Source organism: Eublepharis macularius, chromosome 4 (assembly GCF_028583425.1).
Source record: "Eublepharis macularius isolate TG4126 chromosome 4, MPM_Emac_v1.0, whole genome shotgun sequence".
Lineage (NCBI taxonomy): Eukaryota > Metazoa > Chordata > Lepidosauria > Squamata > Eublepharidae > Eublepharis > Eublepharis macularius.
In genome coordinates, this window is record NC_072793.1 from 182,274,176 (window position 1) to 182,300,793 (window position 26,618).

The 26,618-nt window shown below is 44.7% G+C and overlaps 1 pseudogene; it reads left to right on the forward strand.

Annotated features, from left to right (window-relative positions):
• The window catches only part of LOC129329145 (zinc finger protein 721-like), a 39,062-nt pseudogene continuing 12,444 nt past the window's right edge, over positions 1-26,618 (forward strand).

Genomic DNA, 26,618 nt, shown 5'->3' on the forward strand with positions numbered 1-26,618 from the left:
CCTCCAGAGGCAGGTCGTCTTTCTCTTTCATCGGCTGCACCCCAGACGCGTTGGGTGAGTTAAAACCGCGTGGGGGGGGGAGAAGAAGACCCCCCCCCCCGAGCAGATCCTTTGGTCTTCCTCCCCCCCCCGCCACCCCACCCTCCTCGGTGCAAAGCCCGGAGGCTCCTGCGGCAGAATGCAGCCCGGGGGGGGGATTGGGGGGGCGCAGGCCATTGGGGGTGGAAGAGCTGCCCCCCCCCGCCGGGCCAAACTCGATTCCCACCTTGCGGACGGGAAAGTTTGGATCTCCTCCCTCCCGCCCAGCGGCCTCCCTGGCAGCCGTTTCCCCTTAAAAAGCATTTTTGGAAACGCGCCTCTCTGGCCCCGTTCATTGCGGAAATCTGCCTTTCTCCGCCTGTCATTTTCACAGCAGAGGGGACCGGGGATTTACTTGTTTAAAACGCGGAAGCTGGGGCTCCAAAGAACTTGTGCCATATCCTGGTGTAAGGTCAGGCCGCTGTAGTTCTACTAATTCAGTTCCCAGCTTTTAAAACCAGTGGGGGAGGGGGAATCTGTGACATGGACCCAATACTGAGCCCTGCCCCCCCCCCAGCGCTCACTCCCCTCTGCTGTGAATATTGCCCATCTAGCCTCACTCTCTGCATCCTATTCATTAACCAGCTTTTGATCCACCTGAGAGGACTTGTCCTTTTACCCCGTGACTATTGAGCTCACTTAGCAGCAGCCTTTGATGAGGAACTTTATCAAGAGCTTTCTGGAAGTCCAGGCAGACAACATCGGTTGGTTCACCCTTGTCCACATGTTTGTTCACTCCCTCAAAGAAATCTAACAGGTCCCTGAGACAAGATCTTCCCTTACAAAACCCATGCTGAGTCTTCCTCAATAGCTTTTGTTCATCTATGTGCCTACTAATTCTTTCTTTAATAACGGTTTCCACCAACTTACCCGGTATTGACGTTACACTGACTGGCCTGTAATTTCCCGGATCCCCCCAGAACCCTTTTTAAAGGTGGGGGTGACATTCGCTACCTTCCAGTCCTCAGAAATGGAGGCAGATGTTTCAGAAGTCTTGGACGTATGCCATCCGGGCCTGGTGATTTGTTAGTTTTTCAATTGTCTGTCAGTCGTAGGACCTCCTCTCTCGCCGCCTCAATCTGACTCAGGTCTTTCAACACTCCTCCCGAAATCAGCAGTTCTGGAGTGAACAAGCACCTGTCATCTTCTACAGAGAAGACAGAGGCAAAAAATGCATTCAGCTTCTCGGCCGTTTCCCTGTCGTCCTTCAGTAATCCTTGTAACCCCTGGATCATCCGGGGGCCCCACTGCCTCCCTGGCTGGTTTCCTGCTTCTAATCTATTCGAAGAAATGTTGATTGTTGTTCTTTATGTTATTTGCAATGTGTCCCTCATCATCCCTTTTTGCCTGCCTGATCACAGACTTGGGTGTGGGGAGAGATACCTGGCCAAGGATTCTGATCGGAGATCTTGAATTGGGCCCCAAAGCAAATCCAGAGACAGCTTTGCAGAAGGGACTGTCAGAGAAATTTGTGTGCACAAAAAGCATTTCCCTCCATCTTTCCTTCTCACCCTCCCAGGTAGCCAAAGAAAGACCCCCCCCCCTTGGCTGCTTCTCCGCTGTCTCCTCCGTGTGGTGAAGGGAAAAGACCAGCCATGCAGCCAGCGCAGGTAAGTGGGGGGAGGGGTTTCCCACCTTGCATTGTCCTAAATTTCCCTTCACAAGAGATTTGTTCCTCTTCTTGGGTATCTCTGGCTGCTCCCCCACAAGGCTTACAGCCACCTGCAAAATGAGGGGCCCTGAGATGTCCCCAAGGGAGACATGGGCGGGGGGGGGTGGAGTGAAAGATCTCCATCGGGGCTCTCCCCCCCCCTCCTCTGTGTTGCTGCTATTCCACCTTGGTTTTACCCTCCCAGGTTCTGCTTATTATTTATTTATTCTTATTTTTAACTTACATCCCTCTTTTTTCACTGGTCAGGGACCCAACACAGCTTTTCAAACTGTTCTCCTCCACTTAACCCTCTCAACAACAGTCTTGTGAGGTAGGTTAGGCTGAAAGACTTTGATAGTCCCAGCGCCTCTGGGCAAGCTTCCATGGCACAGAGGGAATCCGAACTCAGTCCCCTCAGGTCCTAGGCCTTCACTCTGACCACTACGTCACACTAGCCATTGGGGTTTTCTTTCTTATGGACCACCTTTCCAGAGATATAATGAAATTCTCTTCTCCTTCTTCCAGGGCCGGGTGTCCTTCGAAGAGGTGGCTGTGCATTTCTCCAAGGGGGAGTGGAGCCTGCTGAGCCCAGCGCAGAGAGCCCTGTACAAGGAAGTCATGCTGGAGAATTTTGGGAACGTGGCCTCTCTGGGTGAGGGTCCCTTTCCCCTGGGCTGCCTCCTTCTCACTGTGAGGAGGGACTGTAAGCAACTCCTGATTGAGGGAGGACGTGGTCAGGCTGTCTGCCCTGGGCCCAGGGGCTGATCTCTGCCACTCTCTAGGATCTTTCCTCTGAGCCTCTGACTTAGGAGGGGTGGTGGTCTTCCTTGTGGAGAAGGACCCCCTCCATCTGGCTGGACCATAAGAGAGGGCCTCAGATGAGGTGCCAAGTGAGCCTTGAAGGCGGGGGGCGGGGTCTAAGCACGGGGCTTCCACCCAGTCTGGGCCTTGCCTTACCAGGGCAGAGATGTGGCTGTGGAAGGAGCTGTGCTGGCTTCTCTGGCACTGCCTTAGATCTCAGCTGGCATTTCCATCAGCTCTTGGCAGGGAGGAGGCACAGAACTCCCCGTGCCAGATATGGACCCGTGTCACCTTGCCGCTATAACTTGTCTGTTGTGTATTTCGGGAGGAACAGGCATTCTGGCTTGGAACTGCACAGTTTATGAGCACACAGAAGAGTCACAATTTTGTGCTTCTTTTTTCTCATGAAAGAACCTGAGGTGGCCAAACCTGACCTCATTTCCAGGCTGGAAGGAGAAGAAGAGCCGTTTCTCCTGCTCTCTGATGATGAGGAGCGGTCGGCAGGTATCCATTTCAATGTATTCTGGGACTTTGTGTTGTTCGTGCTTCCTTCCAAGGGCTGCTGGATTTCTGTGGCCTTTTCCTCTTTGGAGTTTGTGCTTCTTCACCCAAGAGCTTGGCTGGGTTGGGAATGGTGAAATGGTGCTTGTAGACCCTGGACTCACTTCCTTCTCCCAGGCCGGATGAGTTATGCCAACCGTTGTCCACATTGAGTGGCACGGGCTCTGTGGCAGGCCTTGATGCTGGGCAGCTGGGCCTGCCAAGCAAAGCAGGGGCTTTTCCTCAGAGACATGATGACCCAAAGCAACTCCAGCCAGGTCTCCCCTGGACACATCCTGCCTCCTCCCCCAAGCACACTGTTGTTGTAGGTGATTCTGCAGGGGCCTGGCCCACAGGGGTGTGTCCAAAACATGGAATCCAAGCCAAAACAAAAGAGAAGGGCCAGTAGGATGGTATCACTTTGCAACATTCATCCCCTTGCAGCCGAAATCCTGGCTTTCCCAGCCTGTTTTCCACTCTAGTCAGGATTAAACTCTTCCAATTAACAACCGATGGCCTGTTGTCTGAAGCAGCCCCTCCGGAGGCTGATTTAGTTCCCCACACAATGTGCGGAAGTGGTTTAGCAGGGGAAGGGCTGCTCCACAGAGACCCTGGCAGAGAGAAAGGGGGTGGGACAGAGCGGTGGCGGATTGCGTCTTAACTTAAGTTGGAAACAAGACTTAAGTTACTAGATCTCAAGGTGGAGTTCTCTCTCCGGCCTCTCCCCATTCCTTCTTGTAGGCAACTGGAGCTTGCTCTCTGCCGCCACCATCATGCTAGAATTAGAATTGCAGGCTGTCACCTGGCAACCAGACTCTGTAAAAGAATCAGCCAATGTGGGGCCAGTCCGGCCCTTAGCCACTGGCAGTCCTGGACAATTGCCCTCAGTACCAATGGAAGGGCCCAAGTCAGCTCCATTCCCTCCCTCCAACCTACCCATGCTAGCTTGCCTGGCTGATCCAGGCAGACCCCTAATTCCCTCCTATTATTTGGGGGTGAGGACAAGGGGCAGACCCTCTTTCTCTTCCCTCAATTCTTGCCTCCACCCAACCAAGGAGGGGGCTCAGAGGACAAGGGACTGAGAGAGCCAAGACTGCTTAAGCCAGCCCTAAGCCAATGCAGAGGCATTTTCAACGAAGCAGCGGTTTTCTTTGGTTACACGGACCAGCAGAATTGGATTACTGGAACATAATTTTTTTAATCTTAAATAATAAACCATGCAATTGACACACACCAAAAAGTTCGTGTGGCTGAACAGCATAAGATGACAACATCTGAGCATAGAGAAAGTGAAAAGGGTTAAAAAAAACCCCTATCTTCAGACCCTCAGCTCTGTACATTAAAGCCGAACCGGCTGTCCCTGTCTTCAAAGGTGCCCTTGTTCTCCCCAGAACAACCCCAAACCACCCCCTCTCTAAATTCACCCAAGCAGGAAAAGAAAAACTTCAAATGACTGAGTCACTTTGAGAAATGTGTGTGGGGGGGGAATCTCCCTTGTGTATTCTCTTTTCTTGTCTTGGGCTACACTTACCACCATAGGAATGGCTCCTCTGCCAGCTTTGCCAGACTGGAACGTAGAAGGAATGGAGAAAGAGGGGGGAGAACTGGGCACACACTGTGTGATCTTAACAGCAATCCTGTTCCCTTCTTCTTCTGGCTGACATCTCTCTTCCGACCATGCGCTGGTGTATCTCTGTTCTCATTGATGGTTGCTTCTGACTGCCTTCTCAAAGCATATCTAACCTTGGAAGTCCCCTCTAAAGAATGGCTGCCCCCCTTCTTAAAGTCAGAGTTTAATGTAAATCCCCTTGTGAAAAGAAGCCGGGACAGAAACGCCACTGGGGTCTCCATTGCTTATATGACCAGTTCTCTCCCCCCCCCTTGTCTATCTGCCAATAACCGTCCCAGTGAAATGCTTTTCTTCATTGGCCATTCTGTCTTTACTATAGATCGATGTAACACACCCTTATACGTTGGAAACCAAGCCTCAGAGAATCACAGTAAATGGAAAGCATTGTGAGAGTGCAGTCCTGGGTCTACGGCAATATTTGTATTTTACACACAATACTAGAGCCTAGATAAAACACCAGGAGCATTTCATGATTGGTTTCTATATGTCTGGGTGTGTTTGATTATAAATTGTTTACAATTGACCACTGAGGAAGGCCTTAGGGCCAAAATGTGTCTGGTCGGTATTTTACTGCACTTTGGTATATTTGTGTTGGTCATTGCACTTAACTATCATTCGTACCTTGAGATGTTTTAGCAAGCTTTAGGATATACATGTAGCCTGCCATTCAGGCCTTATGTTTTAAACTTGTTTTAATCTAAATTTGGGCACATCCTACAATATAATTGAGTAAGCGTATTTCAGACAACTCACTTTATACCCTGGTGCACCACCAGAGGGCGCTGCCACAGAGGAAGGCCCAGGTAAGGCACCATGTCCCTCCAGAAAACGTGCCGTGGCAGGAAGGCCAGGCTGGGATGGGGATGGGAACAGGTGGCAATACCAGCCCCCCGCTGTCACTCCGCTGGTATTAGGAGTGGAACAGATGGCAATATTCACCCCCACTTTCACCCAGCCGGGTGAAGTGGGGCGGGCATCACCTTCTGCTATTCCTGGTCTCAACTGGGTGAAGCAGGTGGGCATTACCACCAGCTCCACTCCTAATACCTGCTGCATTATGGGGGGGTGGCATTGCCACCTGCTCCATTCCTAAGAACGGCTGGGTTAAGGCGGGGGTGGGCATTCCCATCTGGTCCTCTCCTAATATCATCTGGATTACGGTGGGGGTGGGAATTGCCGGGGTAGGCATTTCTACCTGCTCTGCTTCTAATACCAGTTGGGTAAGGTGGGGGGCAGAAATGGTCACCTTCTCCATTTCTGATCCGAGCTGGCTGAAGAGGAGGGGCCATTGCCATGTGCTCCGCTCCTAATACCACCTGGGTAAAGGCAGGGGGCAGGCATTGCCACCTGGTCAGCTCTTAAAACCAGCTGTGTTAAGACGGGGGTGGGCATTGCCACCTGCTCCGTTCCTAATATAAATTGGGCTAAGGAAGGGGGTGGGAATTGCTGGGGGTGGACATTGCTACCTGCCCTGATTCTAATACCACAAACAAGGAAGTCCGAGAAGCCACAAACACAATGATACGACTTTATTGGTTCTATGCCTTCAGAACCCACATTAAAGGCACCCTGTACAAACAAAAAGCCAGTGAGTCAATGCAAATAAAGCTCCTGGCTGGAGTTGGCAACGGGCTGGCCGGCTGAGGCTTTAATCCCGTTTCGCGCTCTTTGCTTCCTCAAAAGCCACGTTATGTCTGAAAACAACATAAGAGCGTCACCAACCAGAATGTGCTCAAATATAACATACAAAAATTAAAAAATGTATTTACACAAACAGAGTAAATATCTCTTATTTCTCTTCACAATGTTACAATTCATGCACACATTCCCTTGAGAAGCCCAATTTTTATGCTGTAGACCCAACCAAAGGAGAAATACCTCACCTGTCCCAGAATTTGGATCTGTAGGATCTCTCTGCTACTCTCTAATGTCTTCTAGGTAGTTTATTTCTGGGTGGAGCAATGCATAACCCCTTCAAAATTTAAACTCATTTTGTGTCATGGGCTGGGCCCGCCCAAGCTGGTAGCCCAGGTACTAGCACAAAGCCAAAGAGTGTTCAAGAGTCACAAGCCGAGTCCAGTCTGTAGTCAGAGCCCAAGGTAAACACCAGGGGTGTGTCCAAGATCCAAAAAGCCAAGCCAAGTCCAGTCCATAGGTCAGAGCACGAGGGTATCAGGACAAGGTGCAGGCAGGAGTGGGATGCAAGGTACCAGGCAGTGGCTGCAGGCAGTAGACACGTTGCTTCCACGCCTGGCAGTTGCTCCTGACTGGCTTTTATAGCCAGGCGTGGTTTTCAGCCAGCTGCTGGGGCTCCATCCTGACGCTACTCATCATCGCTCTCCAGCAGCTGGCGTTGGCTCAGGAGGCGGCACTGCGCCGCCTCTCCTGCAGTTCCAGTCTCTGGCGCTGTCTGTGGCGCTCTCTAGGCGTGGGTGAGCCTGGGGTGGGGGGGTGGAAGCCCCTGGCTGGGCTTCCCCTGTGGTGCTGGCAGTCCCTGACTGAGCCTCCCCTGTGGAAGTCCCTGACTGAGCCTCCCCTGTGGTATTGGGGCTAGAGGGTGCTGGTGTCTCAGCTGCTGGCTGTGAGCTTTGATCAGCCAGCAGCTGCTGCTCCTGATTGCCGGCTTCTGCTGAGTCAGGGCTAGGGCTGGCTACACAGAACTCTTCTTCTCCTGAGGAGTCCTGGCTGGCTACACGAGGCTCCTCTCCTCCAGAGGAGACCTCACTCTCAGACTGGGCCATGACATTTTGTTAATAAGAGTGACCACTCCTATGCACGACTTAAAGGAGCTGCTAGCAATTCATGATTAATGCTGGATTAATGATTAATGCTGGAGCCCTGATCTCTTTCATTCAAAGAGTATATGTATTAGCCCAGGAATGGAGAGAAGTCTATGTCACGAACGGGAATTTGTTTTCTCTGTACTTCAGGTAGTGGATCACAAACAATTGCAAGATACCCGCAGGGATTTGTTGCGCGCAGAAACACGATGGATTTTCCGCCTTCGCAGTTTGACACCTCATGGTCTCAATAACGACATAGACTTCTCTCCATTCCTGGGCTAATATATTTACTCTTTGAATGAAAGAGATCAGGGTTCCAGCATTAATCATTTGGTTTCGATCACGAATTGCTAGCGGCCCCTTTAAATCGTGCATAGGAGTGGTCACTCTTATTAACAAGATGAGTTTAAATTTTGAAGGGGTTATGCATTGCTCCACCTAGAAATAAACTACGTGGAAGACATTAGAGAGTAGCAGTGAGATCCTACAGATCCAAATTCTGGGACAGGTGAGGTATTTCTCCTTTGGTTGGGGCTAGAGCATAAAAATTGGGCTTCTCAAGGGAATGTGTGCATGAATTGTAACATTGTAAAGAGAAATAAGAGATATTTACTCTGTTCGTGTAAATACATTTTAAAATTTTTGTATGTTATATTTGAGCACATTCTGGTTGGGTACATCACATGAATTTACTTGACGCTCTTACGTTGTTTTCAGACATAACGTGGCTTTTGAGGAAGCAAATAGTGTGAAACGGGATTAAAGCCTCAGCCGGCCAGCCCGTTGCCAACTCCAGCCAGGAGCTTTATTTGCATTGACTCACTGGCGTTTTGTTTGTACAGGGTGCCTTTAACGTGGGTTCTGAAGGCATAGAACCAATAAAGTCGTATCATTGTATTTGTGGCTTCTCGGACTTCCTTGTTTGTGCTATCTCCAAAGCCACCCCCTCCCATTTTTTTCTCTTGCCTGATTCTAATACCAGCTGGGTGAGGCTGGGGGCAAGCATTGCCACCTGCTCCACTCCTACTCCAAACTGGTTAAGGGGGGGGCATTGCCACCTTCTCCGCTCCTCGTCCCAGATGGCAGAAGTGGGGCGGGCATTACCACCTGCTCCTCTCCTAATATCAGCTGGATTAAGAAATTGGATGGGCATTGCCCTCTGATCTCCTCCTAATACCAGCTGGTTTATGGCGGGGATGGGCATTGCCACCATCTCCGCTCCTAATATTAGCTGGGTTAAGGTGAGATGTGGGTATTACTACTCATTTTCCTCCTAATACCAGCTGGGTGGAGACAGGTGGTGAGCATTGCCAACGCCCCCCTCCTAATACCAGCTTTAGTTAAGTCATTGAACAGGCATTGTGACCTGCTCCGCTCCTCATAACAGCTGGGTTAAGGCAGGAGTGGGTTAATGTGGGGATGGACATTCGCATCTGATCCTCTCCTAATATCAGCTGGGTTAAGGCGGAGGGTGGGAATTGCCAGGGGTGGGCATTACCACCGGCTCCACTCCTAACACCAGCTGGCTTAAGGCAACAGATGGGGATTGCCACCTGCTTTGCTCCTAATACCAGCTAGATTAAGACAGGGATGGGCATTGCCAACTGTTCCTCTTGTAATATTAGCTGGGTTAAGGCGGGATGTGGGAATTTCCAGGGGTGGGCATTGCCACCTGCTCCGCGCCTAATATTAGCTGGATTAAGGTGGAGGGTTAGTATTGCCACCTGTTCTGTTCCTAATACCAGCTGGGTGAATACGGGGAATGGGCATTGCCACCTGCTCCGCTCCTAATACCAGCTGTCTTAAGGCATTGAATGGATATTGCCACCTGCTCAGCTCCTAATACCAGCTGGGTTAAGATGGGGGTGGCCATTACCACCTGCTCCTCTAATAATACCAGCTGGTTTAAGTCATTGGATGGGCATTGCCACCTACTTCACTCCTAATACCAGCTGGGTTAAGGTGGGGATGGGCATTGCCACCTTCTCCTAATATTAGCTTGGTTAACATGGGGTGGGTGGGCATTATGATCTGGTCTGTTCCTAATACCAGCTGGGTTAAGGTATTAGATGGGAATTTCCACCTACTCCACTCCTAATACCAGTTGTTTTAAGGCGGGGGTGGGCATTGCCAAATGCTCCGCTTCTAATATTAGCTGTGCTAAGGCAGGGGGTGGGAGTTGCCAGGGATGGGCATTGCTACCTGCTCCACTCCTGGTCCCAGATGGCTGAAGAGGAGCGGGCATTGCCACCTGCCCCGCTCCTAATATCATCTGGGTAAGACGGAGGGCGGCCTTGCCACCTACTCCGCTCCTGATCCCTGTCAGGGCTTGCAGCGGCTGCCACTGGGTGGGGCACCAGGCAGTCTGCTCCTGACATCACTGGAGTGCCAGGGATGCTGCAGGACCCTGCTCTGTGGAAGGAGGGGGGTATCCATCACCCAGACTCCCTCTCAATCCACTTGCTGGTCTGCTCAACCTGCGCCACTCACCCCCTTTGATCTCTGCCATCTCCTCCTGCATCCAGTCTCCTCCTTGCCTTCGCTCTGCTCCACTCGAACCCCACTCCATTGCTCCTACTCAAACCCCCCACCTCAGAGCTCTTCCTAGCCAGCCTTTATAGGGTTTTCTTTCTCCGCCCCGCCCTCTTTCCAGGCTTGTTCCCTCTCCTGACTTGGCCTAGCTGTGCCTTCCCTCAGGTGTTTCCCTCCCATCACTAATCCCGTCTAGGCTTCCTTGCCTTTCTGGCCGGGTGGGGTTAAATGTGATCAATCCCCAGCTGAGGTTTCCTTGGCTTTGCTTGCGAGGAGCTGCCCCAGTAGGCCTCTGAGCTGCTGAGCTTCCCTGGCCTTGCTCGCGAGGAATTGCCCTGGCCAGCTTCTGGGCTGCCTGCCCATTGATTTTGGGCAGGGCTGCCCATCTCCTCCCCTAGAATGCCTGTGGCAGCTCCACCTGGAGTTGCTTTGCTCCTGGAACTCCCTGAGCCTGGTTATTGCCCTCTAGCTGTTGGATAGGCTGGGGCATGGCTCTGAGCTGCTGTGGCTGCTTCTCCTCCTCGGCTGGTAAGGGCTCTGTTTGGGCAGCTGCTGGGTCCCTATTCCCCCTGCCTTTGCCCCCTCCCTCTGCCCTGCTTAGATTCCTATCTTCTCCCTGGAGGGTGGGGCTGGCTGGCCTCGCCCTGCCCCTTCCAGCCCTCTGGAGCCTTGGGCCTTTGCCTCTTTCCCCTGGCACAGACAGGTTCTGGCTCTGTTGGCTGACTGGGGCAGCAGGGCAGCTGCCTCCCGGCTGTCTCCCATTGTTTCCTCCTGGCAAGGCCGGGGGCTGTGCCTCAGACCCCGGACAATCCCAACTGGCAGAAGGGGACAGGTATTGCTACCTGCATCACTCTTAATACCAGCTGGGTGAAGACAGGGAGTAGGCATTGCCCCCTGCTCCGCTCTTAATACAAGCTGGGTTAAGCTGGGTGTGGGCATTGCCACCTGCTCTGCTCCTAATATTAGCTGGGTTAAGGTGAGAGGTATTTCCACCTTTTCCGCTACTAATACCAGCTGGGTAAAAGTGGAGGGCTGGTATTGCCACCTGTTCCCCTCCCGATTCCAGCTTGGCCTTCCTGTCATGGCACGGTTTCTGGAGGGACATGGTGCTTTACTTGTGCCTCCCTCCACGGCAGCACCCTCTGGTGGTGCACCACGGTATAAAATGAGTTGTCTGAAACACGCTTACTCAATTATATCATAGCTTCCTCATTATTTGTGCAGCTGCAGATAAAGCACAGCAGCAACAGGGCTTCCAGATGGAAATGGGGCTGGAAAACCCAAATTTTCTACCCAAAAGAGCAGCCATCTTGGTTTTACTACCATCTTTCCCAAAAACTTTGGAGCAGAGCTGGGTTGAGATAGATAGCAGAATATCAAGGGAAGCTCTTCGAGGTGCATGAATGTGCCATGATGCTGTGAGCAAGCAGGAATAAAGCCCAGTTCCCAAAAGCATTCATCTTATGGAAACGACCATTATTACCTTCTCAACAGCGGATCATTTAATTCCCTCCAATTTCACGCTCCATTTTTCCTGTATGTTTGCACCAGGTATGGTAAAACCAACCCCACAGGGCAATGAGAGATTCACTCTGTTGATTGTGGTCTAAAGTTACTAGATCACAAGGTAGAATTCCTCTCTTTCCGGCTTCTCCCCCCGCATTCCATCTCTTAAGCAACTGGAGATTGCTCTCTACTGCCACCATCATGCTAGAATTAGAATTGCAGACTGTCGGCTGGCAAACAGACTCCCTGTAGAAGAATGAGCAGAGACAGGGCAGGTCTTGCCCTCAGCCCCTGGCAGCCCTGGGCAATTGCCCCGGGTGTCTGTGGGAGAGGCCCAGTCAGCTCCATTCCCCCAACCCCAGCTTCCCACCTGTCACCGCTACCCTGCCTGACTGCCCACCCATGGCAGGAAGGACTGCCCCAGGCAGCTCCCTAATTCCCCCCTATTTGATTTCTGATTTCAGGAACATGATTTTTTTATCTTAAAAAATAAACCATGCAATTGACACACACCAAAAAGTTCTTACAGCTGAACAACTTAAGATACAAAACAAAAGGGCGCCCCCAGAGAATAGAACGACTCAAAAGACAAAAATCCGGGGGACTAAAACAGTAGACGGTCAATAACAATTAATATATATATTTACATGTGCAAAGTGCTGAAGTGCAAGTACATACAGAATCAATACAGAGTGCATAAATAGCTGGCATTTATGGGGTGGTCTGTCAATAAATAAATAATCACAGCAATTCCATATATAGTCTCAACTGGTGGACAGAGAGTACACAGAGGTGGGAGAAAAGTGTCCTGCTTGAGCTGGAAATCAGTCCATTAGTCCACAGATGGAATAGGACGTGCACAAAGGCACCTCTAGCCGACGGGCTTCTGCTCGCAATTTTCCGTTCCCGTTTCGTTGTTACTTCTTCTTGGGCCAGTTTTACTGGACTATGATAAAAATTATCATATAAAAATTAAATATATATATATTCCAATGAATTACTTGCTATGCCTGATGTAATATGTAGCCATTTTACTTACACTCCGCAAGCGTCTCTCCTCAGGGTAAGGAGGAAATTAAAATAAATATGTATGCAGATGATATTTTATTATTTTTGGTAAACCCATTAGAGGGAGTGAGAGAACTCTTGATTATCTTGAAGGATTTTAAAGAGGTGTCTGGTTTGGGAGTCAATATGGACAAGTCTGAAATTTTATTTTGGGATGTAAACGGAGAGGAAAGGAAGGAAATAGTAAAAATGACAAGGATGGACCCTAAGAGGAAAAAAATTAAATACTTGGGAGTGAATATTATTAAAAATGTGGCCAAGATCCCAGATGTGAATTATAAAGAAGTGGAGGAAGGTTAAGAAAGATATGAGAGCTTGGAAAAATATGAACTTGTCTATCTTAGGTAAGGTTAGGGCAGTTAAGATGTTTCTGGTGCCAAAATTATTATATTTATTTCAAGTAATTGCGCTCCCGATAAGAACAAATTGGTTTAAAACCTGTAATAAGGTGCTCAAAAACTGGGTTTTTGGAAGCAAAAGGGCTAGAACTCCAGATATAGTAAATTATGCATCACAGGAGGAGATGGGATGGGGGATACCAAATTTGGAATTGTATTATGAGGCATTTCAATTGAAATATTTAATAGAGATTGGGCATAATGATAGAGTTAAATGGGTTAGGATGGAGAATGAGATAACAGAATAGGAAGAGAGGGGATCTTTAATAGGGATGTTCAGATGGCTTATAAGAAGGCAATTGGCCCAAGGAAAACGGCGCTAGGTATTTAGAAAAGATGGTATAGGAAATGGATGCCGGTTTACTCAAAGTGGACTCCATTAAAATATATAAATAAGGAATATACAGAGACTGGTGGGTGGAAGAAATTAGAAGAATTTGGATTTAATAGATTAAAAGATTTGTTTGCTGAAGGTGGGACTTTAGTTGCAAAAAATAACTTGCTGGAGAAAATAGGAAAACAATACTGGTTGGAGGTGCAAGGATTATATGCGTTAATTAAATCTGAAAAAGTTGAGGAGATAATTGGGGTAAACACAGAAATTGATGATATACTAAGTAAAAGACAAATAAAAGAGAAAGGGCTAGCAGGGGCGTTATATAATTTAATGATAAGGGATAAGGAAAGGATGATAAGGATAATACAGAATAAATGGGAGCGAGAAGGCTTATCTCATCAGGAAACGATTCAAGAAATAATGAAATGTATAAATAAAATTAAAATGGATAAAGATAAAGAATTGGCTAGGAAATTTATATGGAAATGGTATAGAACACTGGCTCAGATATCATATATAGTGAAAGGAATGAGCCCTAAATGCTGGCATTATGGTCAAGAAGTTGGTATATATGCGCATATGTGGTGGGATTGTAATGTGGTCAATGACTATTGGCAAAAGATTATAAGGGTAATGTCTGGTTTATTTCTAGTTAATATTGAGGTTAATAAGGATCTGCTTATCTCCGGAATATTGGGAAATAAAAGAGTAGATGGAAATAAGCAAGATCTATATAAAATTATGATTTTAGCCGGAATGGCTGTAATAGCACAGGGATGGAAGGACAAGCATAAATGGACAATGGAAAAATGGAACAATTATGTCTTTGAACGTGTACAATCGGATATATTTGTACAGATAACTGCTGATGAGACATGGGAGGATAAGCGTCAAAAGATTACAAGTAAATGGTCGTGTTATAGGCACTGGGTGGAAAGGGGAGAAGCCAACCCAAGCATTCAAGCCCGAATGAAGAATCTGTGCACATGGTTAAAGATATGAAGACATAATGGGGGGTGGGTGGGAGGGATTGGGTAAAAATAGATGTATACAGTTCAATGTATGATTATGTACATATGTTTCAATAAGAAAATAAAAAAAATATTAAAAAAAATACTTACACTCCGCAAGCGTCTCTCCTCACACCACACTCAGTTAGAAACACAATGAAGCCGACAGACACAGCAAAACAAAGATATACCCCATATTTAAAGTAACATGCCTTGGGTCACGTCATTAACACAATTTAGAGCTGCTAATTCCTAAAGGGGATCGAAGCTACCATAATGCAATTAACATTACAGTACAAAGCAAAGTTACAAATGATATACTCATATACAGAGCAACATACGGAGCAACATGTTGCTCTGTATATGAGTATATAATTTGTAACTTTGCTTTGACTACCCCATAAATGCCAGCTATTTATGCACTCTGTGTTGATTCTGTATGTACTTGCACTTCAGAACTTTGCACATGTAAATATATATATTAATTGTTATTGACTGTCTACTGTTTTAGTCCCCCGGAATTTTGTCTTTTGAGTCGAACAACATAAGATGACAACACCTGAGCATAGAGAAAGTGAAGAAGGTAAAAAAGCACCTCTCTTCAGACTCTCAGCTCGGTACATTAAAGCCAAACTGGCTGTCCTTGTCTTAAAAGGTGCCCTTGTTCTCCTCAGAACAACCCCAAACCACTCCGTCTCTAAATTCTCCTAGGCAGGAAAAGAAAAACTTAAAATGACTGAGTCACTTTGAGAAGTGTGTGTGGGGGAATCTCTCTTGTGCATTCTCCTTTCTTGTCTTGGGTTACACTTATCACCATAGGAATGGCTTCTCTGCCAGCTTTGCCAGCTTGGAACTTAGAAGGAATGGAGAAAGAGGGGGAGAACCGGGTACAGTCTGTGTGATCTTAGCCTCTGTGCAAACACAATCAACACAAAACAAAGGAGGAAACGCTGATAAAGATGGGTTGTAAATGTGTCCTATCCTCACCCCAGGTTTCTCTTTCTTTCTGCAGGAGGCATGTGGAGGTCAGCAAATGAAACATTTGATCATCCAGTGATGGATAAAGAGGATATGTATTCAGATGTGAAAGGGAAGTTTGAAAATTCTGATACCCTGAGGATGGAGGGGAGAAAACGTCCTTCTAAAGGAAGGAGTAATTCTGGTCTTCTGCAAGGTGAAAATGCTTATGAAATCCAACTACTTGAAAAAATGTACATAGAAGACAATAGAAATGAGGGCACAGGAAGTGGGGGGAAATTTTCTGAAAAATCAAATGTTAGCATACATCGGAAAACGCATGACACAAAGAAAAAATATAAATGCCTGGAGTATGAAAAAAGCTTCAGTCAGAGTGGAAGCCTTAATTCCCATCGAAGAATGCACAAAGGGGAAGAACCTTATAAATGCGAGGACTGCGGGAAAATCTTTAGTTGCCGTGGAGAACTTAATTCCCATCAAAGAATACACATAGGGGAAAAACCTCACAAATGCTTGGAGTGTGGAAAAAGCTTCAGTCGCAGTGGAGTCTTTAATTCCCATCAAAGAATGCACACAGGGGATAAACCTTATAAATGCTTGGAGTGTGGAAAAAGCTTCAGTCAGAGTGGAAGCCTTAACTCTCATCAAAGAATGCACACAGGGGAAAAACCTTATAAATGCATGGAGTGTGGAAAAAGCTTCAGTCAGAGTGGAAGCCTTAATTCTCATCAAAGAATGCACACAGGGGAAAAACCTTATAAATGCCAGGACTGCGAAAAAAGCTTCAGTCACAGAAAAAGCCTTAATTCCCATCGAAGAATGCACACAGGGGAAAAACCTTACAAATGCCAGGACTGCGGGAAAAGCTTCAGTCACAGTGGGGACCTTAATTCCCATCGAAGAATACACACAGGGGAAAAACCTTATAAATGCTTGGAGTGTGGAAAAAGTTTCAGTAGGAATGGAAATCTTAATTCCCATCAAAGAATTCACACAGGAGAAAAACCTTATAAATGCCTGGAGTGTGGGAAAAGCTTCAGAAAGAGTGGACACCTTAATTCCCACCAAAGCATTCACACAGGGGAAAAACCTTATAAATGCCAGGACTGCGGAAAAAGCTTCAGTCGCAGAGAAAGCCTTAATTCCCATCGAAGAATGCACACGGGTGAAAAACCTTACAAATGCCAGGACTGCGGAAAAAGCTTCAGTTGCAGTAAAGACCTTCATTCCCATCGAAGAATACACACAGGGGAAAAACCTTATAAATGCCTGGAGTGTGGAAAAAGCTTCGGTCAGAGTGGAAATCTTAATTCCCATCAAAGAATGCACACAGGGGAAAAACCTTTTAAATGCCAGGACTGCGGGAAAAGCTTCAGTCACAGTAGTGGCCTTAATTCTCATCAAAGAATGCACACAGGGGAAAAACCTTATAAATGCCAGGACTGCGGGAAAAGCTTCAGTCACAGTCATGTCCTTAATTCCCATCGAAGAATACACACAGGGGAAAAACCTTATAAATGCCAGGACTGTGGAAAAAGCTTCAGTCACAGAGGAGTCCTTAATTCCCATCAAAGGTTGCACACAGGGGAAAAACCTTATAAATGCCTGGAGTGTGGGAAAAGCTTCAGAAAGAGTGGACACTTTAATTCCCATCGAAGAATGCACACAGGGGAAAAACCTTATAAATGCCAGGACTGCGGGAAAAGCTTCAGTGACAGTAGTGGCCTTAATTCCCATCGAAGAATACACACAGGGGAAAAACCTTATAAATGCCTGGAGTGTGGAAAAAGCTTCAGTCAGAGTGAAAACCTTAATTCCCATCAAAGAATTCACACAGGGGAAAAACCTTATAAATGCCTGGACTGCGGAAAAAGCTTCAGTCAGAGTGGAAACCTTAATTCCCATCAAAGAATACACACAGGAGAAAAACCGTATAAATGCCTGGATTGTGGGAAAAGCTTCAGTCGCAGTGGAGACCTTAATTCCCATCAAAGAATACACACAAGAGATAAGCCATATTAATGCCTCGAGTGTGGAAAAAGCTTTCGACTGAGTGGAATCCTTACTTCTTACCAGTGCTACTACTAGAGCAAGAAATTAAGGCAGCTGCAAAAATGACTTTTACAACCTCACTCTAGCCTGGAAGATGGCTTCTTATCTCGACATGGCCGATCTGGCCACCTGGATCCATGCTAAGGTAACATCAAGACTTGACTATTGCAAATTAACTAGGAGAGTCCCAACAGGGGCAAAATGCCGTGGTGTAACTGCTATCCGGAGCATGAACATCACCCCCATTCTGCCGTCACTCCGCTGGCTACCTATCAGCTACCGTGCTCAGTTGAACGTATTGGTTATCACATACAAAGCTCTTCCCGGACCAGGTCCGGCATACCTATGGGACTGCCTCCCTCCCTATATTCCTCCACAACAGGTTCGCTTCTCTGAACACTGTCTCCTGCAGATGCCAGCCTGCACATGGGCGAAATCAACAGCAGCCCGTACGTGGGCTTTCTTTGTGGCCCCTACCTTAGGGAACAGCCTGCCTGAGGAGGTCAGGAGAGCCCCCACTCTCCTGGCTTTCTGGAAACGATGCAAAACCTAATTAATCAAAAAGGCTTTTTACTCTGATAGGAGAGAAGCATTGTAGGGAGAGGGTCTCAACTGCTTTGCGCTAATGAGTAAGGGACCATAGACTTCACCAATATGTTGCTTTGCATATTATCTGTTGCTTGCGTATGTACTCCTGTCTATCTGTGCTTCATGTTATCTCAATTGCACCTGCATTTGACCTTGTTCAGATGAGCGAAGCTGCCCTAAGACATAAGGAGTGAGGTGATCTCGTAGGTATGCTGGGCCAAGGCTACGAAGAGCTTTGTATGTAATAACCAAGACCTTGAACTGAGCATGACAGTAACTGATAGGTGGCCAATGGAGTGACTGAAGGATAGGAGTGATGTTCATGCTTCTGCTCGCTCCTACTAACAGTCAAGCTGCAGCATTTTGAACCAACAGGAGCCTCCTAGTTAACTTAGATGGGACACCTATGCATAGTGCATTACAATAGACAAGTTTTGATGTTACCGTGGCATGGATCCAGATGGCCAGGTTAGCCGTGTCGAGGTAAGGAGCCATCCTCCAGGCTAGAGTGAGGTTGGAGTAAGCCTTTTTCTGCAGCTGCCTTGACTTGTTTTTCTAGTAGTAGCGCTGGATCAACTGTAACTGCTAGGCTCTTAACCGAGTCTGCAAGGGTCAGACAAACTGCATCGAAAGCGGGGAGTACAATGTCTTTCACGATCTCTCTCTTTTTTTTACGAACAATTTTTATTGGTGAGCATAATTTCATAAACAGTAACATTTCAATCCTATCTAATTTTCTGATCTAATCCCCCCTCCCCCCTCCTACTTGACCTCCAGCAGCTTTCCAGCCCTTCCCCCCCTATATTACTTGACAATTTTTATCTTTAACCTTTCTAAAACCTCTCTATATAGCATTCCTTATTGTAAGCCTTATATTTACTCTATACATACTATATTGATTTCACTGATATTTCTTCGAGTAATTAACATACTTTTCATACCATATAATATATGCTTAAGTAAAAACCTAACTTAATAGCAGTTATAACTCTAGACAATTCCATAGTCACTCACTTAAGCTAGCTATATATCATATTACTCTTTCTGGTATCTCTACTCCCCTTTTCAATAATAATCAATTATGAAATCTACCCCCTCTATATTTTACTATAATCCTAGCTTAGATTAAAATAAATGAACAATTCTTTTAATGGTAAAGTCACTTCTCTCTCTTGGTAACATCTTGCTTCTATTTGTGACATCTTAGTTTAGAAATTCTCAAACTGCCACAGTTCTCCTTTCACATCCCTTTTTTTTCCTAGAAATTGTTTCAGTTTTGCCCAGTCTGCCATGTATTGTTCTGGGTCCAGATCTTTTAGTTTTCTTGTCATTTTGTCCATCTCTGCCATGTACAACAATTTGTATATCCAGTCCTCTACAGTTGGCACCTCTTGCACGTTCCATTTCTGCGCATACAGTAATCTTGCTGCTGTAGTCATGTAAAATAGTAATGTTCTGTGCTGCGCTGGAATATTCTCCATTCCCAAGTTCAGTAGCAACAATTCTGGGTTCTTATTTATTTGGGTTTGTAATACTTCATTAATTACTTCTATTATATCTCCCCAGTACTGCTTAGCTACTTCACAAGTCCACCACATATGATATAATGATCCTTCATGCTTTTTGCATTTCCAGCACTTATCTGACATATTAGCATTTCCCAGCGCGATCTTTTTCGGTGTTAAGTACCATCTGTATATCATTTTATATACATTTTCTTTAATGTTCGTACAGGTTGTCATCTTGATTGTATTCTTCCACAGGTATTCCCAGGTCACCATTGCTATTTCTTTGTGAAAATTTATTGCCCACTTCACCATCTGTACTTTCACTGTTTCATCCTCAGTATACCATTTTAGAAGTATTTTGTAAATCTTTGAAATTTGTTTCTTTCCTTCTTGTAATATTACTTCTTCCAATTCTGAATTTTCCATTCTTATTCCTCCTTTTAAACAGTCTGATTTGTAAAGATTTCTGATCTGCCTGTATTGAAACCATCCATAACAAGGAGACAGCTCTTCTTCTGTTTTTATTGTTAATATTGAATGATGTATTTGTGTTATCTCTTTGATAGATATAGATTTGGAGGTTTTTTATATACTTATTTTTATATACTAAACCTATGCTTTTTCAGTATTACATGCTTTACACTTTTTCTATGCTCAGGAGCCAAAGTAGTACTTGTAATGTAACCTGTAAGAATTTGACACTTGAAACAAGAAGACTTGAAACTCTGTAAGAACTGGTATACTGCTTTTAGGGCTGCACTTATAATATATGTTATATTATTCTATAGATTCCAGTTGAAATCAGTACCAGAGAGCTTTTTGTAGAAAACTGATTTGACGCAGCAAGCTGGTTTTGGCCACCTGTGGTATTATCTTCCTTAAAGCTGATAAGAAACTGGGGAAGAGGGCATGAATAGGAAAACATCCCTTCCTATCCACCAGATTGAGACTCATTGGTGCCCTTGAAAGTATTATGCCAAGAAGAAAGTGGGTAAAAGGTTAGACAGTGTCCTTCCAAAATGAAGGCAGAGGAAAAAAACTGTGAAGACTGGAATTCCCCCAGATAGAGGGGCCAGCCCAGAATTGCATCTTCAAATCAGAACTGACCCTAGATATGTTACGAGCCAATAAGATATCAAATATTAGAATACTGTAATATTGTTATGATTATCTGAAAGTATTAATTGCCTGTTTTTCTATTGTAATTTTGATGAGCTCCGGACACAAGGAGACCACCTACTCCTGTGAAAATGGGCTCCTCCATTGTTTAAATTAAACAATCATATATTGCTTCATTCTACAGGACTCCGTGGTGTGTGTGTCTCTTATTGTGATTGGTGAGAGGGACACCTAAGGCACAAGTTTGTGCATAACATCCTTGTAAGTTTGGGATTGCTGTTCGTTATCGACAGTTCTCGGATCTATTACTTCATAGGGAACCACCCATAAGGGTGTTCCGTCTTCCATATAGACTTTATATTTCTTCCAGACTGCAAAGAGGCTTCTGCGAATATAATGATGCAAAAACATAGAGTCCGCTTTTACTTTATCATACCACAGGTACGCATGCCAACCAAATATTTTTTTATAACCTTCCAGAGCCAGAAGTTTGCGATTTTTCAGTTTTATCCAATCCTTTAACCATGTCAAACATACTGCTTCATAATATAGTCTCAAGTTGGGCAGTTGCAAGCCACTTCGCTCTTTCACATCTTGTAGTACTTTCATTTTCACACGTGGTTTCTTGCCTGCCCACACAAAGTTTGAAATTTTTCTTTGCCATTTTTCAAATTGTTTAGAGTCTCGGATAATCGGTATCGTTTGCAACAAGAACATCACCCGTGGTAAAACATTCGTTTTTATTGCCGCAATTCTTCCCAGCCATGATAAGTTCCACTTGTTCCATTTTATCAAGTCTCTATTTGTCTCTCTCTATTTGTATCCACAGTTTCTCATAGTTGTTCTTAAATAAATCTATATTTTTTGCAGTTAATTCAATTCCAAGATATTTTACTTTATTTGTTACCTCGCAGTCCGTTAATTCCATCAGTTCTTGTTGCTTCTGCTTTGTCATATTTTTGCATAGTATCTTCGGCTTCTTTTTATTTACATAGAAACCGGCCAAATCTCCAAATTCTTTTATTTTCTTTATTACCTTTGGCATGTTATCGATTGGATCTTCTACTATTAGCATTATGTCATCCGCAAATGCTCTGACCTTGTAGGTATATTCTTTTATTTTTATGCCTCGAATTGTATCGTCCTCTCGAATCTGAATCATCAATATTTCCAAAATCAATATGAACAGCAATGGAGACAAGGGGCAACCCTGTCTTGTACCTTTGCTTATTTTCAATTTTCTTGTCAGGTCATCGTTCACTACAATCGCTGCACTTTGGTCTTTATAAATTTCTTTAACCGCTTGTATGAACTTTTCTCCTATCTGCAGCTTTTCCATAGTGGCAAACATAAAGTCCCAGTTCAGATTGTCAAATGCTTTTTCTGCGTCCACGAAAAAGAAACCAACCTCTTTATCACAATGCTTGTCATAGTATTCAATAGCGTTTATCACTGTTCTTAAATTGTCTTTGATTTGTCTGTTAGGTAAAAATCCAGCTTGTTCTTCTGCAATGAATTCCGACAACCATCCTTTAATTCTTTCCGCCAATACCTTTGCAAATATTTTGTAGTCATTGTTCAATAATGAAATTGGTCTGTAATTTTTAACATTAGTCAAGTCTTGTCCCTCTTTTGGAATCAATGATATGTTAGCTTCATTCCATGAATCTGGGATCTCTTGATTGTACATAACTCCATTCATTACCTCCTTCAGGAAGGGTGCCAGTTCATTCACCATTGTTTTGTAAAATTTTACCGTTAGTCCATCTGGTCCTGGCGCCTTCCCCAATTTCGTTCATTGAATGGCTTCTTTTATTTCTTTCTCCGTCACATCCTTATTTAATTTCTCTTTCCATTCTTCAGAGATTATCGGAAGTTTCATTTTAGCTAAGTAATCTGCTATTGAATCTTTGTTCACCTCTTTTTTTTTATATAATTTTGCATAAAATTTGAAGAAGGCTCTACTAATGGCAACTTGATCACTCAATGTCTTGTCATCTTCTCGTATCACACTTATAGTTTTCTTCTCCTTTCTCTTTTTTAATTGCCATGCCAAATATTTCCCAGGTTTATTTGCACCTTCAAACAATCTCTGATTCATCCTGTTTAAATTCCACTCCAACTCTTTGTTATTCATTGCCGACAGCTGTTCTTGTAATATTTTAATGTCCTGGTATATTTTCTTTTTCCCTGGTCTCTTTTTAAGTTGTATCTCTTTGGCTTTAATTTTTTCCATAATTTCCAGTCTTTTTGCCTCTTTTTTCTTTCTATCTCTTGCGTTCAAGTCCATTAGTATCCCTCTGATAACAGCTTTGTACGTATCCCAAACCTTGTTGGTTGATACTTCTTTGTTCAAATTGCATTGTATAAAGAACTTGGTCTCCCTTCGCAGCAACCCAATATTGTCTTCCATTTGTAACAAGTCTTCATTTATTCTCCATCCCCTTCTTTTACTGTTTTTACCAAATCTCCACATAATTGGATTATGATCTGAGCCTACCTTTGGCATTATTTCCACATCTTTAGTCCACAGCAACAGTTCTTTAGAAGCCCAGATCATGTCAATTCTTGATAACGTAAAATGTCTTGCAGAGTAAAATGTATATTGTCTATTTTGGGGATATTGTCTCCTCCATACATCCTCCAGACTTTCCTGTTCCGTGATCGCAAAAAACGACTTTGGCAATAATCCCCCTTTTTTTGTATAGTCTTAGATTTCTTGTCTTCATCTAAATTTGTAACTCCATTGAAGTCGCCTGCCAATATTATTTGATCATAGGACAGCTCATCTAACTGTTTTTGCAAATCTTTGAAAAAATTTTCTTTTGCAACATTAGGTGCGTAGAGTCCAATCACCAACGTCTTCTTTGAATTCCAAATTATCTCCACTGCCAAATAACGAGCTTCCACGTCACTTAACACTAGTTTGGGTTGTAGCTCCTCTTTTATATACAATACAACCCCCCTTTTTTCTGTTTAGAGGCGGCTACAAATTCTTTCCCAAGCTTTGCCATTTTAAAATATTTTACATCTTGCCTTTTAATATGTGTCTCTTGTAAGCAAACTATTTTACATTTCTGTTTTAAAAGCCAGTGGAAGATAGCCTTGCGTTTACAAGGTGAATTTAGTCCATTTACATTCCAAGATATAATTTTGCAATCCATGATCACTTTCTAGCACTTTTTGGTAAGTCCTTTTTGTTTTTATAATAAAAATTTCCATTTCATGACCAGATCTGATGTTTTTTCTTTCTCCACCAAATTCGAAAGCCAGTCCTTCTGGAATTTCCCATATGTATTTAATTTTCAAATCCTTTAACATCTGGACCAGCTCTCTGTATTTTTTCCACTCTAACAACACCTATCTGGGCAGTTCCTTCATAATTCTCACTGCTTTTCCGTCGACTTCTAATGGGTCCTGAAACTGTTTGCTCACAATTTGTTCTCTTGTACTTCTTGTCGTAAATTGCACAATCATATCCCTTGGTAGCTTCTTCTGAAGCGCAAATTTTGAGTGAGTTCTGTACACCACGTCCAAGAGAGCTGCAATTTCCTCTTCTTCCTTCCCCAGATATCCTGCCATAATTTCTGTAATCTGCTCTCGGGCTGTTTTCTCCTCTGTTTCCGGGATCAAACGAAATCTTAGTTGTTTCTCCATTTGTTTACATTCCACGACGACCACTCTTCCTTTCAGTCCTCTCATCTCCGTCTTCTGTACATCCATCGTATTTTCTACTACATTGACTCTCTGCTGCGTATCTAGCACATCTTTTGTCAGTTCTGCCATCTCCGTTTTAAGTGTCTCCTTAAAGTCTCTAAAGTCTTTTGCCATCTCCTGTATCATACCTTTAAGCTCTTTATTACCTTCTGAAACTTCTGAAACTTTTTTGTCAAGGTTCTCCATTGCAGCTTGCCACTCCTTCTTCGACATCGTGGGGCTAGATTTACTACGCTCCCACGAGTCTGCCCTTTTCCTTAAATCCGTGGCGCTGATTTGTTAGTTTCTGCTGTTTTTAAAAGTCCAAATTCACTATATTTTTGTTAAAAATTATTTTGCGCAGTCCAAAATGTCGGGCGTTTTTTCTCTATGGTTTTCAGCCGAAGCAAATGCCCTTACCTTCTTTTAAGATGGCCGACTTCCGTTTTCATTGAAGCTACAACCTTGCCCTTGTCCAAAATGGCGCTCTTCCTCTTCCGGTTTTAAAACAGATCACTTCTTGCTAGCTTTTTTATGGTCCTGACGTACTTCCTGTTCTCTCCCTTTGTTCAGGCGTCTGTACAAAAAGGGATTCAAAATAAGTAATTTTTCTCCAGAATCAGATCTATTAATTGCAAAAGGAAAGGAGAGCTGGGGGTTTGCTGTTCTCGCTCGTACAGAACGGCTTGCAGCACAGCTCTGGCACCCTCATGGGGGATGGAGGGAGGAAACATCCATTGTGATAAAAACCCAGTCTGGTCCCATTTCTAGCCCATCCACCTTCTGTATAAAGCTAGAGGTGTCCTTCAAAAATGCTGGCGTTTGAATAACAAAAGGTTGTAAGATTCTGTCCAGGTAAATCGCCAGGGGATCAAGGATCGAATCACACCCTGAAACAATAGGTCGACCGGGGGGGGGGGGGTAGGGAATGCCTTTATGGATTTGGGGTAAAACATAAAACAATGGGATCCTAGGTGTTTTATTCAATAGAAATTTATATGCACTCTCATAGATTTCACCCATTGCCAGACCCTCATCCAACACTATTTTAATTAACCTAGAAATATGAATGGTTGGATCTTGAGGGATGGGATGGTAATTCTCCCTGACCTGTAGTTGTTTCTGGACCTCTTCCACGTAAGAGACCGTATCCAGTATAACAATCCCCTCTACCTTGTTGGCTGGTTTAATAACAATCGACTGATCATTGTTTAAATCTCTTAAAGCGGACCACTCTGCTCTAGACAGATTGTGCCAAGTTTTATTTGGTTTATTTTCAAGACATACAATGTCCCTGAGGCCAGCCTATTCAAAGGCATTTATCCTGGAATCCACAACATTGGGTACAAAAGTAGATTTGGGCTTGAGTGTTCTATCCTCACAGGGTTGTTGTGGTCGATCTTCAAAAAATCTTTTTAACTTGATTTGACAGACTAGTTTAAATATATCAATGTGAGTTTGGAATAGTCTATACATCGGGGTCGGCACAAAGCCCAGACCTTTTTCTAACACCTGCAGCTCATTGGGTCTCAATTGTCTAGCCGATAAATTAAATACTAGACTTTCTTCCTGGTTCTCTGATACTGTCTGTTGAAACCTTTCCCTAAAAAAGGTTTTTGTTGATTCAGGTTGATAGTTCGATTCCTCAGACTTTTCGTGCTGGGACCTTCATCCCCTGAAGTATCGGTTTCCGAAGGTCCCGATACCCGTGTCAAAGGTTTAGCCCAAGATATCCATTTGTGCGTAGGTATTTGGTAGGGATCCCACCATGAGTAGACCCTTCCTGTGGCATAATCTGTACTGTCCCTTTTAAGCTTTTTTATCTTAATTTCCTTAGTCCGTTGTTCAAAGTCATGGACTAATTTCTCCAAGTCCTGTAGTTTGTTATCATACTCTGTGGTGGTAAAATCAAAAAGAGTCCAGTAGCACCTTTAAGACTAACCAATTTTATTGCAGCATAAGCTTTCGAGAATCAAGTTCTCTTCGTCAGATGCCTTATACAAACTGGTCAAATACAGAAGAGGAGGGGGGAGGAGGGGAGAGAAGGGGGGAGGGACAAAATGCAATTAGGGGGGAGGCAACCCAAACATTCCATTGCTAGTAAATGTAAACATCTCCTTTTGGTGTGGAGTCAGTTTGCCGTGTTAGTTTGCAGCAGTAAAAGCATCCAATTCCTATGTAGTATAAGCCTTCGATAACCACAGCTCGCCCTGCCAGCTGCATCTGACAAAGAGAACTGTGGTCCCCGAAAGCCCACACCAGGCGCCACTGGGCTCCCCCAGACCACGCCTCTGTAAAGGAAATCTGTTACCTGTGATAATGAGATAACCATTCATAGTCTCT